Genomic DNA, 18,031 nt, shown 5'->3' with positions numbered 1-18,031 from the left:
GGAGCTGGCCCTGAGACTTTGTGCTGTGAGCTGCTGCCTAGCAACAAGGTTAACAGCAAGCTCAGGGCTGCCGGAAGTTGCAAAGCAGCCTGGGAGAGGAAGCCAGAGGGAGGAGAGAAAAAGTCCCAGAACTCCAGAAGCTGCACGTGGGCTCAGAGAGAGGAGCTGCACAAGAAGAAGCTGGCCTTTGGAACAGGCTGGTACAGGGAAGGCAGACCCTGTACCTGGAGAGACAGAGATCCTGTGAGGAGTCCTGACTGGAGGAACAAACACCTGCAGGGGAATCCCATCTGAGTACCTAAAGGGGCTAGTAGTCGCACTGCATGGCTGTAAGTGCTGGACTCGCCTGAAGATTCTGTGTGAATCACCCAAAGAGATCCCTGGAGTGAGTATCATTAAAGTGAAACTAATAAAGGAGCGCTTGAAGATTAAAGTATATAAACTTTCCTTTGGACTGAGCTAAAGGACTGTACATAGTTAGTGAGATAGCTTGCGCTGGCAAAGATAGTTAGTAAGGCCCTTATTGCCACTTGGATAGGAGTGTTATCTGTATTAGTTTCCCCTTTATTTCAGATAAAAGTTATTTCATTTATCAAGTACTGTGTGTGCATTATTATTGTTCCTAGTGGGGCCACCCGTAGGTGCACTCCCGGATCCCACTAGGAGGAGGCACTGCGCTAATAAGTACCAGGTACCCAGTCTCTCCCAATACCACTGCGGAGTGATTCAGGTTTGTCCCGTGCCATCAGGTAAGCGCCACACGTGGAGTGTAACACTGTCAAAAGTGCCAGAAGTGGTGAGGATAGGGTTACATTTTGGAGGCACTGCTGAGATTCGGCTGGGACCTGGTTGCACAGAAAGTGAAGCAAGATGGCGTCATCTACTGAGAGTCCCCAGTGTGTTCTGGACTGGTGCAAGAGTTTGGGCCTAAACCCGAAAAAGACTGCTGTAGTGGGCCCTATGATACCAAAAACAAAAGAGGAATTTATTTACAAGATCCTAGATGCAGATGGATCTATTTATAGACCTAGAGTGGTAGCTTCGCGACGAGACCCAGATGGCATCCTCTTAAATGTGCTTGTGGATAGTCCTGGTGAGATTAACAGAGAAACATGTGCACGTGGTGTACAGGCGGAAGACCATGGTTACTGGCAAATTGTCTTACCGGATGTCCCTGAGGAGAAGGAACTTAGTGACAGTGAGGATGAAGTGGGAGGCGATCTGGAGAATCCAAATCCCTTGTGCAGTGGCACCCCACAGATACCTGCTGCTGGTCACAGTCCAGTGACTAAAAGACTGTTTGATGTGACACCTGAGACAAAGTTGAAATACACTGCATCATGTGAAAGTTTGAACTCTGCTGGGAGGAGCCGACCTCTAAGTGATGTTGTTGAGGCAGCTCAGCTGGTGGAAGTCTTGGCCCAAGTCGGTGAGAATTTGAGACAGCTGGCATACAATGGAAATTATAAGAGACTAAAAATATTCTCAGGTATGGAACCTACCCCTCCAGGTGAAGAGACCTTTGAGGCCTGGAGAGATGCTGCTTTGGTTGCTATTACCGATTGGCCTGGCTCTGGCCCTGCTTTATGTCGCAAGATCCAAGAGAGTTTGCGAGGGCCTGCATTGGACCTAATTAAGCTCCACCGAGAGGTGTGCCCACAAGATGGTCCTGAGAAGTTGATAGAAGTACTGGAAGATACATATGGACCGGTGGAAGATGAAATTGAAATGTTGTACAAATTTCAGTCTTGCATGCAGAAAGAAAAAGAGAATCTGTCTGAGTACTTGAAGCGACTGCAGCAAATGCTAAAATTACTTGTTTGCCGAAGAATCATTGCTACAGATCGTGTTGATTCCATGAGGCTACAACAGTTATTCAGAGGGGCTTTATCTATGGATCCCACAGCTGTGATGTTGAGATCTTTCTACAGAGGAAAGAAAGAACCAACTTATCAGGAGCTGATCCGTGAGATCCGAAAGGAGGAAGTTAATGTTCTGCGACGAGAGAAGAAAAGTCATAGTTCTGAAAAGACATCCAGTGATTCGCAGAAAGCGGAAGAGATTGTTGAGTTAAAAAAGCAGGTTGCTCAGCTCAAGGCTCGTGTGTCCGAAAGGGAAGAGGGGTCAACTATGTCTAGACCCTCTTCATTTCCTAAAGCAGGTGGTGCTCGCGGTGACCCACCAAAGTGCTTCCGTTGTGGCCGGTTGGGCCATATATCCCCACACTGTCCGAAGCAACGTGAAAATGCTGCAGCTACAGAAGTTATTTCATATGGCTGTGCTGTGAGGAAGTCACCCCAAAAGAGGTATCGGAAGAGACGTAATCAGGTGAGGTGTTACACCTGTGGTTGGTATGGTCATACTTCCCACACCTGTGACTGGGGACGGAATGAAGACTTCACTGATGTATATGTGACATCTTTCCCATGTGAAGTGGATATTTGTGAAGAGAAATCCTGTGGCACGAGGATGGTCTCTGAGCACTCTGGCACCCCCAATAAAAGTAAGAGACTGGGCCTGGGAATGCGTAGACCTTCAGGCAGGGGAAGTGTCAGGGCAGTTAGTGAGGAAGCTTTCCCCTGTGTATCTCCCCCAAAGGTTAGGGAGAATAAGAATGGTGAGAAAGGGCAAGCGAGGACGTTGCCCATTCAAGCAGGGGGAGAATGTAGGGAGGTAGTGCTGGGTCCCTGCACTTACCCCCCTACAGCTGCTGTTCCCTGTAGGGGAGCTGGCCCTGAGACTTTGTGCTGTGAGCTGCTGCCTAGCAACAAGGTTAACAGCAAGCTCAGGGCTGCCGGAAGTTGCAAAGCAGCCTGGGAGAGGAAGCCAGAGGGAGGAGAGAAAAAGTCCCAGAACTCCAGAAGCTGCACGTGGGCTCAGAGAGAGGAGCTGCACAAGAAGAAGCTGGCCTTTGGAACAGGCTGGTACAGGGAAGGCAGACCCTGTACCTGGAGAGACAGAGATCCTGTGAGGAGTCCTGACTGGAGGAACAAACACCTGCAGGGGAATCCCATCTGAGTACCTAAAGGGGCTAGTAGTCGCACTGCATGGCTGTAAGTGCTGGACTCGCCTGAAGATTCTGTGTGAATCACCCAAAGAGATCCCTGGAGTGAGTATCATTAAAGTGAAACTAATAAAGGAGCGCTTGAAGATTAAAGTATATAAACTTTCCTTTGGACTGAGCTAAAGGACTGTACATAGTTAGTGAGATAGCTTGCGCTGGCAAAGATAGTTAGTAAGGCCCTTATTGCCACTTGGATAGGAGTGTTATCTGTATTAGTTTCCCCTTTATTTCAGATAAAAGTTATTTCATTTATCAAGTACTGTGTGTGCATTATTATTGTTCCTAGTGGGGCCACCCGTAGGTGCACTCCCGGATCCCACTAGGTGGAGGCACTGCGCTAATAAGTACCAGGTACCCAGTCTCTCCCAATACCACTGCGGAGTGATTCAGGTTTGTCCCGTGCCATCAGGTAAGCGCCACACGTGGAGTGTAACACTGTCAAAAGTGCCAGAAGTGGTGAGGATAGGGTTACAATTTCATGAAAATAAAAGGATACAGAGTACACAGTGCAAGTGATAAGAGGTAAAGATCTTGCCATTTGTAGTGATGGGTCCAGGTGCTCATGCCCCAGACCTTCAGCTTGGGGAGCCAGTACAGGAAAATCACATGAGAACAATTTAGGCAAGCACTCCGGAATTCCAAAATGAAAGTCTCAGAGTAGCTCAATTTTAGTTTATTGTAACTATACACATAATGCAAAGGAAGCCTTAAGCATTTTGTACCTAGAAGGGTACTTACTCCAATGTACTAAAAGCATTTTACAACCTATAGTCTGTGCCAAAAGGGGGTGTTACTAAATACTTACTAGGATGCCCATACAAGAACCATACTATGTAGGATACCACCATTACATATCCAGATGCAGCTGGAAAGACAAACCACTGACAATGGCTTTTTAAAAACTGACTCTTTGAGACAGATGATAATGAACTGTAAGACCAGTAAATAAAAGTTAAGCCTGCTTAATAAGCATGTTGTGAATTGGCTGCATCTTATTAGAAATGACAACCACTTTAATATTCTTAACCTTCTAAAATTCATGACAAAGACAGAAATTTGCAAAGAGAGAAAAACATAACCTTTGTATTTTGTTCAGTTAATGTACTTGGAAAATGTTGTTTTTATGTTCTAGTTCTGTTTTGAAATCTATAAATAGAAAGCCAACAAAAAGTACAGGTCGTTCAACAGAGTAATGAGCAACAGTTTTACAAATAATTTCTGAACCACATTCACAAATTTTGAAAAATGTTTATTGATACATATAGAAACTATTAGTGTTGCAAATGATCTCATGATTCAAGTACCATATCAAATGAAAATGTTATGTTCCAAAAGCTTCAGAATTATTGTACTATTGGTTCCTTAGTTATAGACGTTGTACTGTTACTCAGATACAGTATATGAGCTACAACACCATGTCATTGCAGGAAACAAGCTCCCTTAATTTTAACACTACACATTGATACAATGGACTCTTGGCAGAAGCTATTCTGATTAAAGGAAAACTAACCCCAGAGTTAATACTTAACTAACAGACAGTTAATATCACATTACGTGGTCTATTAAATAATCTTACTAAACTGGAATATATAGATCAGTAAATATTGCCCTTTTACAACTTTTAACTTGAGCCACCATTTTGTGATGGTCTGAGTGCTCCATCACCTGACAGGAAATAATGCAGCTGTAGCTGTAACAGGAAGAAGTGTGGGAGCGAAAGACAGAAGTTGTCCATTAATTGGCTGATGTGGCCTAACATATATGAGTGCCATTGGTTGGTTTGTGTGATCCCAGGGCAGCTCTTAGTACTTAGAGATAATGACACCAGAGTTTAAACCTTTTCACCTCTATTCTAACACTGTATTTGCATGAGTTTTATAATTTTGCCGTAAAGGTGTTTGACCTTTAAGTAATTTTTATTGCACATTAATATTTTGAAGGGTAGTTTTTTTAGTGTCAGTATCACAAAAAATGAATCATGAAAATGGCAGTTTTCTATTTAAGATTACCCAATGCCACATACTACTAAAAAGTATATTTTTATGAAAATGTTTTATTTAGATGAAGCAGAGTTTTAAATATTAACTTTCCTATCCTATATATTTTTATAGAGACATTTACATACATTGTTCGGGGGGTATAGATTTCTTTTAAGACTAAGAGCTTATAGTAGCTAAAGAACTCTAATATGATTTAACTCGTGAACTGTGGGCCAAATATATTTATTGTTCCTTGTGAATACTGAGACATGGTTATGTGTTGTTGTGATAGCATTAAAATCAAGATGCCTTCTTTTATAAATATATAATATAATATATACATGTCAGTTACTATTAATGTATCGTATTACACCAAGGAAAGACTCCCAACCCATATAAGTATTTAATGGCTCCTGTTTACTGAAGCAGTAAGACCACTGACTAGCAGTGGAAAGCCCCTTGAATATTTGCTTTTACACAGATTTCATTATGGTTGTTCAAGTTTCAACTAATTTATAAGGGATGCATACAAGTGAGCCTAGGGCTTAGCTTCCCAATTAATGTTTATGAATCTTTGAGGTGTTACAAGTGTCACTTCTAAAGTAACATGTTCATGACATTTGTAAGCAAGTGTGGTGAGTGATACTGGCTTGGGTGCCTCACTCCTTTGGGGCCCATAACATTCTAGGCAGATTATCTGCATTGTCCTTTGAGCAGGACTTTAACACAAAGCTTTGGATCTTTTGCACTTATTTATTGCATTTTTTAAAATGGTTTCCAATACATTATATGTATTATGGATCAGATGTAAAATATACATTTGCAATGTTTATTCAACATCCTATTTATTGTGATCAATATACAGGATATGTACTGTACTATTCTGAGTTACTGGAATCTTATCATGAGATTTCCTGTTCCTGAAACCGATCTTTAGCTAAATACTTTGCACAGGGTGCACCACTTGCCTAGTTCCATTTTAAAATAGGAACACTTTAATTGTTATTTTTAATAATGCATTGTACCTAGGTCTTTAGATATACAGTATGTGGTTATATGCATTTGACACACTGTAAATATACAGTCTATGATAGGCTTATTTATTAATTTCTGAGCTTGTGAATTTGAGATTTTTTAATTGCTTAATTTGAATAAACTCACATTTCGAATGGGTGCTTATTTATTAATAAGGAGAACTCTTAAAAAGAACTTGAATATCTCAAATTTGTGAGTTTACAAACTCGAAAACACCCCTAAAAATTTCGAAAATCTTGAATTGAAATATGGTATGACTTAGCCTAGGACAACTCCTAATGACTTCTTTATAAACTCACAAGCTTTTAGATGGAGAAATTTTACATTTGAGTTTTTGTTTTTTTTGCATTTAACAAATACCAGGCATTTAAGTTTTTGAATCATAACTAGAATTTGAGTTCTTTTAGCACAAAAAATCTTGAATTGTGAAAAAAAATTCAAATTCGAACATTGGTAAATCTCCCCCTAAGTTTTAGTCTTAGGGGCTGATTTACTAACCCACGAATTCGAATCCGAATTGGAAAAATTCCGATTGGAAAACGAACATTTTGCGACTTTTTCGTATTTTTTGCGATTTTTTCGGCGCCTTTACGACTTTTCGGAAATTATCGCGACTTTTTCGTTACCAATACGATTTGCGCAAAAAAACGCAAGTTTTTCGTAGCCATTCCGAAAGTTGCGATTTTTTCGTAGCGTTAAAACTTGCGCAAAAAGTTGCGATTTTTTCGTAGTGTTAAAACTTGCGCAAAACGTCGCGCCTTTTAAGTTTTAGCGCTACGAAAAAAGCGCAACTTTTCGCGCAAGTTTTAACGCTACGAAAAAATCGCAACTTTCGGAATGGCTACGAAAAACTCGCTTTTTTCCGCAAAAATTGTATTGGTAACGAAAAAGTCGCGATAATTTTCCGAAAAAAATCGCAAAATACCGATCATTACGAAAAAAACGCAATCGGACGCATTCGGCCCGTTCGTGAGTAAGTAAATGGGCCCCTTAATGTTATACCTCCATCTACAAAATGCCAGCACTTCTGAGTGCTGCTCTGAACTGAACAAGATTATTTGCCATATTTAATAAATGGCACAACCTGAGTCACCAGCTTATCGACCTATATACAGGGTCTTCAGATGGCCTGCCTGACTTATATCTGGCCGAAAATCAGATATTATCGAGTAGGTTTAAAATCCTGTTGGGGAAAGGCGCAAATCAACTTATTGATGCAGTCCTCACCCTTATGCCTTGCATCCCGTCAATGTTTGATTCAGTCATTCAGCCCGAAGGCCAAGCAATTGATATCCCTAACCAATAGGAAAGTGACTGCTTTGTATTCATATATCTGTAGCTATGCTATGTGCTAAAGGACGGGGGGGCTAAACCAAAAATAGCCTGAAAAACTCTGAAATGGACACAGATATCTCTCAAGTTGGTGCATTTGATAGTAGACTACTGACATTTGATTGTACATTTTCTATGCATATTATTGGCTATTTTAAACAATGTTAAATCTATAAATGGCAAAGGCATTTTTCTTGTACCACCACTTCAGTTAGTTACACCTGCACACAAGTGATGAATAAATTGTGAAGAACAAATCCTCTTTTTGTACATAAAAACATACCTTTGGATTGCTGTTAAATGTTCTGAATGTTCATTTGCTCTATAATCATTCCCTCTATATTGTCACTAAAAGTTGTAAATGGAATTAAGGCAAATTGATGAGAAAAGGAAACACTCCTTTTGAAGAAGTATTTTTTATCCATAATGTATTATTTTTTCTTACAATTCCAGATTGATTTTGAGCGTGATTGGGAGTTGTGTCTGACGCAATTGCACTAGTGTTTTGATTCAACTCAAATGCTGTCATCTCCGGTGATCAAGGGTCAAGATGGTGTCGGAAGTCTTAAGACTCTAGTCTGCTGTTCTTGTTGACACAGCCCTCAGTGGGAACACAGGAATTATCGCCAGTTAGAATTCTGAGTTTCCCCTGCAACAGTAGGTGACTTTGGAACACAAGGCAATACAGGTGCCTTGGCATTAAGCAAACTGTAGGGAATCTCATGAGACTTCTCTGGACATAAGTACCTTTCATGAATGGCACCAATGCTTGCAATGACTGCCTCCATTTCTTATTGACAATGGCAGTAGATATAGTAAATATGTCCTTAAGTCTATGTAGTTCAGCTATAGTCAAGCTGCCCCCTTCCTGATGTGAATTCCCAACATCCCATTATCCACTGTAGGAAGGCACAAGGAAACGTAGTTGGGACAAATGCTATTGGGATCTGAAAATTGCAGTGATGTCACCATCTGAAGAGCTGCACTAGGTGTTTGTATTTTATTAGATATGATTTTTTGCTTATTGCCTGTGAAGAAAATGTTTTACAGCTGTTCAATTGCACTTTTCATTAATGCAGGGTTAATGAAGCATGAAACAAATAGAGGTCTTGCTGCTTATTTCCTTTTATTCAGCTTCACTCCAGACATAACCAATACTTTGCTATGATTGCTTTGCTATGATTTCCTTTACTACGTGCAATTTAGAGGTTAGATTATAGTCTTGTTTTGCTATAAATAGAGATTGCTGGGAAATACAAAGCCTGATTCCATTGCTGCAGGTCACTAAAAAAGGAAGTCTAAAAAATATTAGTGCTGTGGATTAAAGAACAGCTGGTCTGGACAAAGCAGTGAGTGCTACAAATAACCAAACACACACACATGGCCAATTTACATTTATTGTACTGGCTGTTGTTCCTTGAAATGAGACCAGATTCCTCAAAGTTTTTTTTCCCTCCTAAGTCCAGAAGTATGATGTTAAGAACAAGGCCTCTTTAAAATACTGTGCTGCACATCCCTCAGTCACTTATAACATAAAAAAGCACATTTGCAGCAAAGTGCAAAATCATTTGTTTCTAGGTTAATTTACTGCCCTCTGCACACCTTGTACTGGATTAAATGACAAGCAAATTTGGGGGAGGGCAGGGGTAAGGGTTGAGATGAGGGACACATGCCTTTCTCAGCCTGTTCCTTAGGAATACTGTACTACAAAATGCAGGCAGCACTTTATTCATTTGGAAAGAGCAGGTCCTTGCACTCTAGTACGCCCACAGGTGCTCATGGTGCCTGTAAATGAGCCCTCTGTTTGTTTGCTACCATGTTTCTGAACATCCTGTGTCATCTTGTTATCTTGTTTTCTTATCTGGAATATTTCTTGCTGTGTAATGTATAGGATAGCTTTGAAATAATGTTGTTCCCAGCAGATAATCAGAAGAATGGCTGATTATGTTTGTTCAGCCTTGAATGCTTAATATATCACTTTTTATTTGACTATGGCAAGGTGTTCATAGGCTTGCAGGATGTTTTTCTAAAAAATGTGTATTGATATAACTTGTGTTGTTCCATAATTCAGAAGTGCTGTGCTTATGTTTCATCATCCCATGAGTTATTTGTGAAGACTGAAGCACATTTTGTTTTGAAAAAAGTCTTCTAGTAATTATAAATTGTTTTTGTCCCAGAACATATTTTAGGTTTTGCTTATGACTCGCAAAGCACCGATTTTATAACCTGGAAGCATAAACAGATTTTACAGGTTTTATATTTTTCCTCTTCAGCTCTAAATATTCCCATTAGACAAATTTATTCAGGAATGAGAAAAGACAGCAATATTTCTGCCTCCCTTTGAGTGGCACTCTTTTTCTGTTTTTGTTCAATATACACTTACTTGTGTTTGTTATTCTCATTTATTGAAGTGTTCCACTTTGAACTGAGGAAATAGTGAGATGTCTACAGTAATGTCTACAGTTTGAATAATGTAACTGAATATTTATGGTAATAACTTTTGTTCTCACTTCCTCATAAATTGAAATAAAGATCTGACTTAAGTTATTCTTTAAAAGGCATGCTGTATTGATTGTGATTATAGCTTAATGTACCTTCATATTTACACACTATAGATTGCAGGCTTAGTGGCCTTTACTTTCTCAGTTCCCTTTTGTTACAGCTTCTGGCCTCTGGATTTATTTTTTTCCTTCCATCCAGTCATAAGTCAGTGTTGCAGTCCAAGACAAATCTTTGAAAATGTCCAGAAATAAACATTTCAATATTCAGGAATTATGCCCTCTATGCCTGATACTTTATTTGCTTCAAGCTTGAGTAACTAGCTCAGTACCTTATCTCAAAATAATAATTTAACATTCTGAAAGGAATACTACTGTGTGTCACTGGCGTTTCACAGAAACATTAGCTCAAAGGCTGAAGGTCCACTGGCAAGTAAAACACTGTATACCGGAGAAAGGGTCCTTAATGACCGCAAGCATAGTTGTGGTCATTCAAATTTTCCAGCTATTGTTGCATATTTGTGTCAAAATGTGCTGCTTTCACTTTTGTATATTTGCACTAGGCACCAATCAGTCCATCCTGCCTCCTGTTTCAAATTTGCGCACTTGATCCCTGGAGCTACTGCCATCTCTAAAACAGATGGTAGCTCCAGGATTCCCACAGTGACCCTTGTCAATCAGCACATCAGAGTTGTGCAAAAACAATATGGTGCACGCGCCACTCTCACAAATTATGCCAAAATCAACCGCAATTGCATATCAACCGCTAGTGAATTATGGCAAAAAATGTTGAATTGTGGGAAAAAAACATAGCGACTGCTTTCAAAATTACACTTACACAGTAAGTAAATGACCCCTGAAATCACCTATATGGTAGTTTTATCCATCTATGATAAAAGTGTCATGTGTCCCCATTAATTGGAAATGAACTCCTTTATGGGCATACCTCCACCACATTTCTACATTATCCCTTAATAATACCCTTGTTACCAAACATATACATCTGGATCTATTTTTTTCATTTTGCTTGTCCCATTATACTGTATATGCAAATATCAATGTAATATAATGAGTATGCCACAATACACCAATTCTTTTTAGGACTCCTAGGATCTTAACTTTTCTTAAACATATTTTGATTGTAAAACAACCATGCTAAAATATACACATAGAAGTCTCATTTAATAATATGGTGTAAAGTAAAAGCTCCAAAATGCACCAAAGATTTGCAATAATTTGTAATCAGTATAACACATTTTGGGGCAAGTGAGGGGTGGAAGAATGATGGTGGAAGAAAATTATGCTACATCTACAATTGTGCTGCATCTACAATGCCTCTTCTAACACATTATTCAGTTGGAAGCTGTGCGAGTGTGTATAAGTAACTAAGGGACCCCTGTACTTAACAGATCTTTTATCTGATGTGCCAGCATAGCTGCAACTGCCACAAGGTTGCAGCATTTGCCTATGACATATTTAAGTTGCTGCACTATAGTGCACAATGCAATCATGTGAGCAGTTCAGCATACATTATTGTGCCTAGTGATGCTATTTTTAAGTAATTGAGCATGAAAAGCTTTGTTATAGTTTACCTAATAAATTCTGTACCCTATTGCATACATTGTAATCTTCTGCTTTATGAACTTAATTCAAAACTATATATACATTTCAAGAAATAATATTTTTAAATAGAAAGATATATTTTAAAATGCACATCCTTTGCACTTAGCCTGATATGTGATATCACTTAATATAATGAAAAGCCAAGGAGAAATGTTGTACTAATGTTTATTATCTAACTGTTCACATAATCAGAGAAATACCATTGAATCAAGACACCAAGTAGTTATTTACAAAAGAAATCAAGTGATTTATTACTCAATCAACGTATGTACTAACAATGACTGTTAATTCTAGTTACTTCAATGGTTGGTTTTAGTCAAATGGTGGGTTTTACATTTAATTTCATAAAATAAATAATAAGACTAAGTAAACGGTCACATATAATTTCACATTAACTGAGACCATTCATTTGGCATAACAGAGGGTTTATTTCATGAGAAGTAAGACCATTCATTATACCAATAGTTATTTATAACTGTCTTTGTACAACTGAAATAGAAATGCAGTTAGGATGATTCTTCCAAGTTTCCATAACCCATCTGGCTGGGCAGCAAGGGAATATGCTTCCAGTAACAGAAGATGGTATGAGTTATATTGGGCTTGCATGAGCTTTAGCTTTCCTTTTATATAGGCATAGAGGGGAAGCTGCCATAACAGTAACCCCTGGGATTATGGCCAGTTTAAGCCCTTAAAAATATGAAGAGCCCCAATCTACTTTGCCTCATACTCAAATGCATGGGATTCCAGACTGTGGAATAGGACCCCAGGGGAGAAGTCATTAAGCATGAAGTATGAAGAGAGTACTTCTCTCTCTGTAACAGTTGCTAAAGTTTAAATATGTCAGATACCTGGACCACAAAGTTTTACTGAAGAAGCCCAAAATATTCTAAAAGGATTTGCGTGGGAGGCATTTTGACTTTTGTTATATGTAAGATATGTTAGGTTTCCACAGTCCTTAGTTGATATGTAAGGTTTCCACAGTCCTCATAGTCAAATTTTCTGAATGCTGTGAGTTTTTTCATACCTTTCTGACCAACAGTGTCCTTCTCCAATCACATTGTTTTATTTAGTATGTATGGTAATTATGTTGGGTTGAAAAACCCAACATACTGTTCTTTGACTTTGGCTTATTCTTCCGCTTTTTCTTCTTCTTCTTCTTAGCGCCCCCCATTTTCTAAACGCTACTCCTTCTACAGTTTTAGGGGTACAACACCCAAACTCTCCACCCTTCTTCGCCCTATAGCGGAGCAGGTTGCTTGTGGTTTTCTAAGGGATCCCGCCACCCGTCTTTTTGTGGCGCCACTCCGAACACCCTAATTTTTACATTGACTTTGACAGGAAAGATTTTCCAACTGCTGCCACACTTACTGCATTGAAGCTACAGCCCCCAAACTTGAATAACATAATAATGGGGTCACCCCGAATGAAACAGCCACATTTGTTGGATGACCCCAAAGTGGGAGGGGGAAATTGAAATTGCTGCCAATCTTACAGCTTTGTGGCTACACTCCCCAAACTTGAATCACATAGTCATGGGGTCAGCCTGAATGAAAACATGATGATTGCTGGATTCCCAAAAGTGGGAGGAGCTGTGAACACCCAATCAGATTTTACCTTTTGATTTGGCAGAAATCCAACCTGCTGCCATTCTCACAGTAATAACATCGGGGTCCCTAAACTTTTTACAATTGGTCACTAGGGAACTGCAGTTTTAGTTTTGAAAAGTGGGCGGAGCCAAAAACAGCCAACCAGATTTCACTTATAGACTTCATATGTTTATATTTAAACTGCTGCCATTCTTTAAATATTAATACTAAGGTCTCCAAACTTTGCAAAGCTAGTCACCAGGTAAGTGCGGTTAGAAAAGGTGGGTGGAGCCACAAACAGCCAATCAGATTTTAACTATTGATTTTCAATGGGGAAATTCAACCTGCTGCCATTCTCACAGTATTAACACCAGGGTCACTAGGGGACTGCATTTTTAGGTTTTAAAAAGTGGATGTTGCCACCAACAGCCAATCAGACTTCACCTATTGAATTTTTTTGGTTTAAATTTAAAATGCTGCCTTTCTCACACTATTTATGTCAGGGTTCCCAAACTTTGCACAGTCAGTCACTGGCTGACTACATATTCAGGGTTAGAACAAGTGGGCGAAGCCACCAACAACCAATCGATTTCCACCCATTAGATTTCACTGGTTTATATTTAAACTGATGCAATTATTTCAATATTAATGCTAGGGTTAATAAACTTTCCACAGTTAGTCACTGGGTATTTGCTGTTAAAATTTAGAAAAAAGTGGGTGGAGCCACCAACAGCCAATAACATTTCACCTATTTACTTTCAATGGGGAAGTGTAAAATGCTGTCAGTCTCACAATTTTTATGCCTGAGTCCCCAAACTTTGCAAAGTTGGTCACTGGGGGACTGCAGTTCAAAAATAGGAAAAGTGGGTTGGGCCACTAACAGCCAATCAGATTTCACCCATTGAATTTTATTGGTTTAAATTTAAAATGCTGCCATTCTCACACTAGTTATGCCAGGGTGCCCACTGTTCGTCACAGAGTGACTTCGACTCAAGGTTAGAAAAAGGGGGTGGGGCCACCAACTGCCAATCAGATGTCAGTTGTTGACTTTCAGTGGGGAAATTTAAGTTGCTGCCATTCAGACACAATTAAAACTTTGAACAGTGGTTTTTACTGTATAACTGTGGTCCAAGGTTAGAGAAAGTGGGCAGAGCCCATTCAGTGACTTTATGTTTTTCAACCCAACATGGAGTTTGTTCTCAAACTTCCCTTTCTAGTTCAAATGTTTTAGTTTAATTGAAATTTTTCCATTAAGGGCTGATTCAGGAAATCGCGGCGCCATGTATGCCATCCCGCTGGCGATTTACATTTTCGCTGGTGGGATGGCATTTCGGGGAGATTAGTTGCCCGTGAAAAGGGAGATTTGTTGTGGGCGACTAACCTCCCCCGTGTGCCACAGCCTTAAAAAACTAAAGAGTACTAAAGAGGGTGTTAACCTCATTAGCCTTTCAAACTCATTTCATTCTTTAACATATTTGTCTTTCCCTAATAAGTTAAAAAAAAGTTTGGTGTTACATATCTTAGTTTTGTGGAGATGGAGAGGAATATTTATTGAAAATCAAGTTTTGAATTTTCCAGGATTTTCTTTTGAAAAAGCTCAAACTCGCTAAACTCAAATGTGTTTTTGTTTATTAAAAAACTCAAATTTCAAAAACTCAATCAATTTTAAAAGTGAAAAAAAACCCTATCGAATTCTACTTATTTTTGCATTTTATACATCTTCAAAACCTAATTCAAGTTTGTGAATTTTTGTGCAAAAACTTAATTCACTGTAAAAATGTGAAAACTTGATAAATTTGCCCCTTAGTTTTATTATTTTGCACACCTTATTGCTTTTCTGATTTACTTTTAAATGTAGTGCTTTTTTTACCTATAGTGTCCCACAGATAGTCTATGTGTAGCCAGTGCAAAGCTGGGCTTGTATACTGTAGTCCTTGATATACAGCACAATTATAAGGTTAAGATTGGGCAACATATATGTATATTATTAATAGCACATCACTAGTTCCCTTTATCAGATAGCCCCCCCATTGGCAGTAGGTGTGGATTTAAATGTTTACATGCTAAATTGTTTCAAAAAAATAATTTAGCATGTAAACACCTGGAGGGGATATATCTTTTTCATTCACTGCTCAGTACACACTTGAGAAAGTGCATGTGATTCTTGAAATGGTGTGTGGAAACCTGCGCTTGTCCCACAGTTCCTTATTAACTATTTCCTGAAGGATATTTGGGTGCCAAAGAAGGAGCACCAGTGGGACTTCTAGGACATATTTACATAGTTACATAGTTACATAGTTACATAGGGTTGAAAAAAAAAAAGACCAGTGTCCATCAAGTTCAACCCATCCAAGTAAACCCAGCACACACAACCCACACCCACAGGACACATTACTCTCTGTTACTGTTGTAATACTGTAAAGGATATTAATGAGAGGGATTTGGTTTGGGCTGGGCCCCTCTTTACTTCTTCAAGGAAGACTGAAGTCTCCATGGGCTTCATTACTCATTCTGCCAGTTGCTTCCTTTTCCTATGTCTCCCAAACACTATCCACCTCTAGGGAACAGTTATTAAAATTCTTCCTCATCATTGCTCTTTCTACACCCTGCACTTTCTACATGCCTCCCCTAAGAAATAGGATACTATATCATCCCTTTGTTCTAATTCTTATTCTGTGCTCTATGAATGATGCAACAGAAAATGTATGGGCACAAAATACTCACAGTATTCCTATCATGTCTAGACTACTGCAACTTGCAACTAACTGGCCTCCCTAACTCCAATCTCTCCCCCCTATAATCTGTATTAAATACAGATTCTTCTTCCAGAAGATGTATCAGTTTATACTTTTAGACATTAGCAAGCATCTTGCAGTTTGTTCTGAAGATTGTTTGCTGCCATGATTATAGTTGCGCTTTGATACAATCCTGCATTACATTTTGAATTGATTATATGGGTTAAATTTGGTCTACAAACAAATATTGTAAGTTTTTCCCCTGGAGACCATGAAAAGGTAGCTACCAGCCAAATTTTAGCTTGAGCAGGGAAAGGTATTCTCCTGTTGAAAGGAATTTTTGCTGATGACTGAATAAAAAGTTGCAAAAGCGAAGCATTTGATGAAATGATATGTGTAGATAGAGCAATTTAACATTTAGCTAGCCATTGTTTTTACATATATTTTCACACTGATGCAATAAATCTGTTAAACATTAACTGACTAAATAGGTATTCGTGTAAGAAGAGTAAATAGAATGGTATAATGTAAAGGTATGTATAGGTTATAAATCCTTGGGTGGTAATGATTCACAGCTGCATAAGATACACGGAAGGCCAATAATTAAGTACAATGTACATTATAATTCTAATTCAGAGCTGGAATTTCTATACAAAGTATCTTGGCACTCTCTTGAAAATTTGATCAAGCTCCACAAAAATATACAATATGTTCTAAAATATAAAAAATTAATTTGGTCAAGATTTGCTTAAGGAAATAATTGACTAGTTTTTACAATACATGACTGGATTGATCAATAAAAGGAAGCCATCTGGCATCTATTTACATGCAAAGTACCCTGCTGCTTCAATGATATATGTGACTCATTAAAATAGAGTTGTTTAATGTATTTCACTAAACTATCTAATAACAAAACATAGAAGAGGGAATGTTATGCATATGCCTTTCACTTTAGTATCGAAATTATAGTTTTCAGCTTTCATTATATTATGGTTCTGTTTTTCAGGTTAAGGATCTCCATTGGCCATTTTCCAAACAGTCCTTGTCTGAACACCCATGTCTGTACAATTGTGACCAGGCCTGGATTCGTGGAGAGGCCACAAAGGCCCGGGCCTAGGCCGGCAGAAGTTTAGGGGCGGCATGCCCCACCGCAAGAAAATTTTTAAGTTTGGCTCCCATACGGAGCAGTCGGGACCTCATGCGCACTCGCGGCTCCGGGGGGGGGGTTGTTGTCGCGCATGCACACTCGCAGCTCCGGGGGGGGGGGTGTTGTCGCGCATGCACACTCTCGGCTCCGGGGGTTGTCGCGTGTTTGCGCATGCGCACTGGGGGTGGAGGAGGGGGGGGGGCGACCAACTGGGGCGGCCTCGGGGCACCAAGAACAGAAATCCGGCCCTGATTGTGACCTGCAGGAAAGCCACATAAATCCCAGCACATTCCCACTTATTTTGGATAAGTAATGATGAAACCTCGATTGCTGAATGCTGGAGGAAGCACTTATGCTCACTAAAAACAGATTTGCTTTCCCGCCTATTCCAGACAAATTCAACCATTCAACCATTCTGCTTAAAATTAATACTTGAGAGCCCCTGCTCTCCTGTATATACTATAGACTAAAGGTAAATGTTAAAGGTCTATAGGTTGGAAGAGGTCTAGCAACTGATAGCAACTAGACATTAGGTAGCATTTACTTTTTAAGGCAAACATCTGATAGTTTGCTATGAAATACTAGACCTGGGCTCATTTTGTGCCTTTCATTACATTACCACATACATTTTTAACATAAATGGTCATCTAGACCTTTAGATGACATTTCTTTAAAATGTTCAGTCTACCTGCAGACACTCTAATTATATGTATGGCTTCATCTTTTTTCATGTTCCAGCCTTGAGGTTGCTTTACTATGAATCAATCAATGTCCACTAAATAACCTTTGACATGCTAGTATGTTTCTAAATAGCATTTTATATTCCAGTGATTTCATTTTGTTTTGTGCTTGGTAGAAAATCCACAAAAACTGGTTTAATGAGTATTTCCTCATAATCTTAGATAATCCTAAAATGAAATGTACACTTCTGTTTATTTTCATGATTGTGCTGCTTTTTGGTTTCATCTATGCTGTGGCAAGACTGCATTTTTCCACTTTTATTTGTACCTTTTTATTTGTATTTATAGATAT

The sequence above is a fragment of the Xenopus tropicalis genome, chromosome 4 (genome assembly GCF_000004195.4).
Source record: "Xenopus tropicalis strain Nigerian chromosome 4, UCB_Xtro_10.0, whole genome shotgun sequence".
NCBI lineage: Eukaryota > Metazoa > Chordata > Amphibia > Anura > Pipidae > Xenopus > Xenopus tropicalis.
This window is presented reverse-complemented; position numbering follows the sequence as displayed.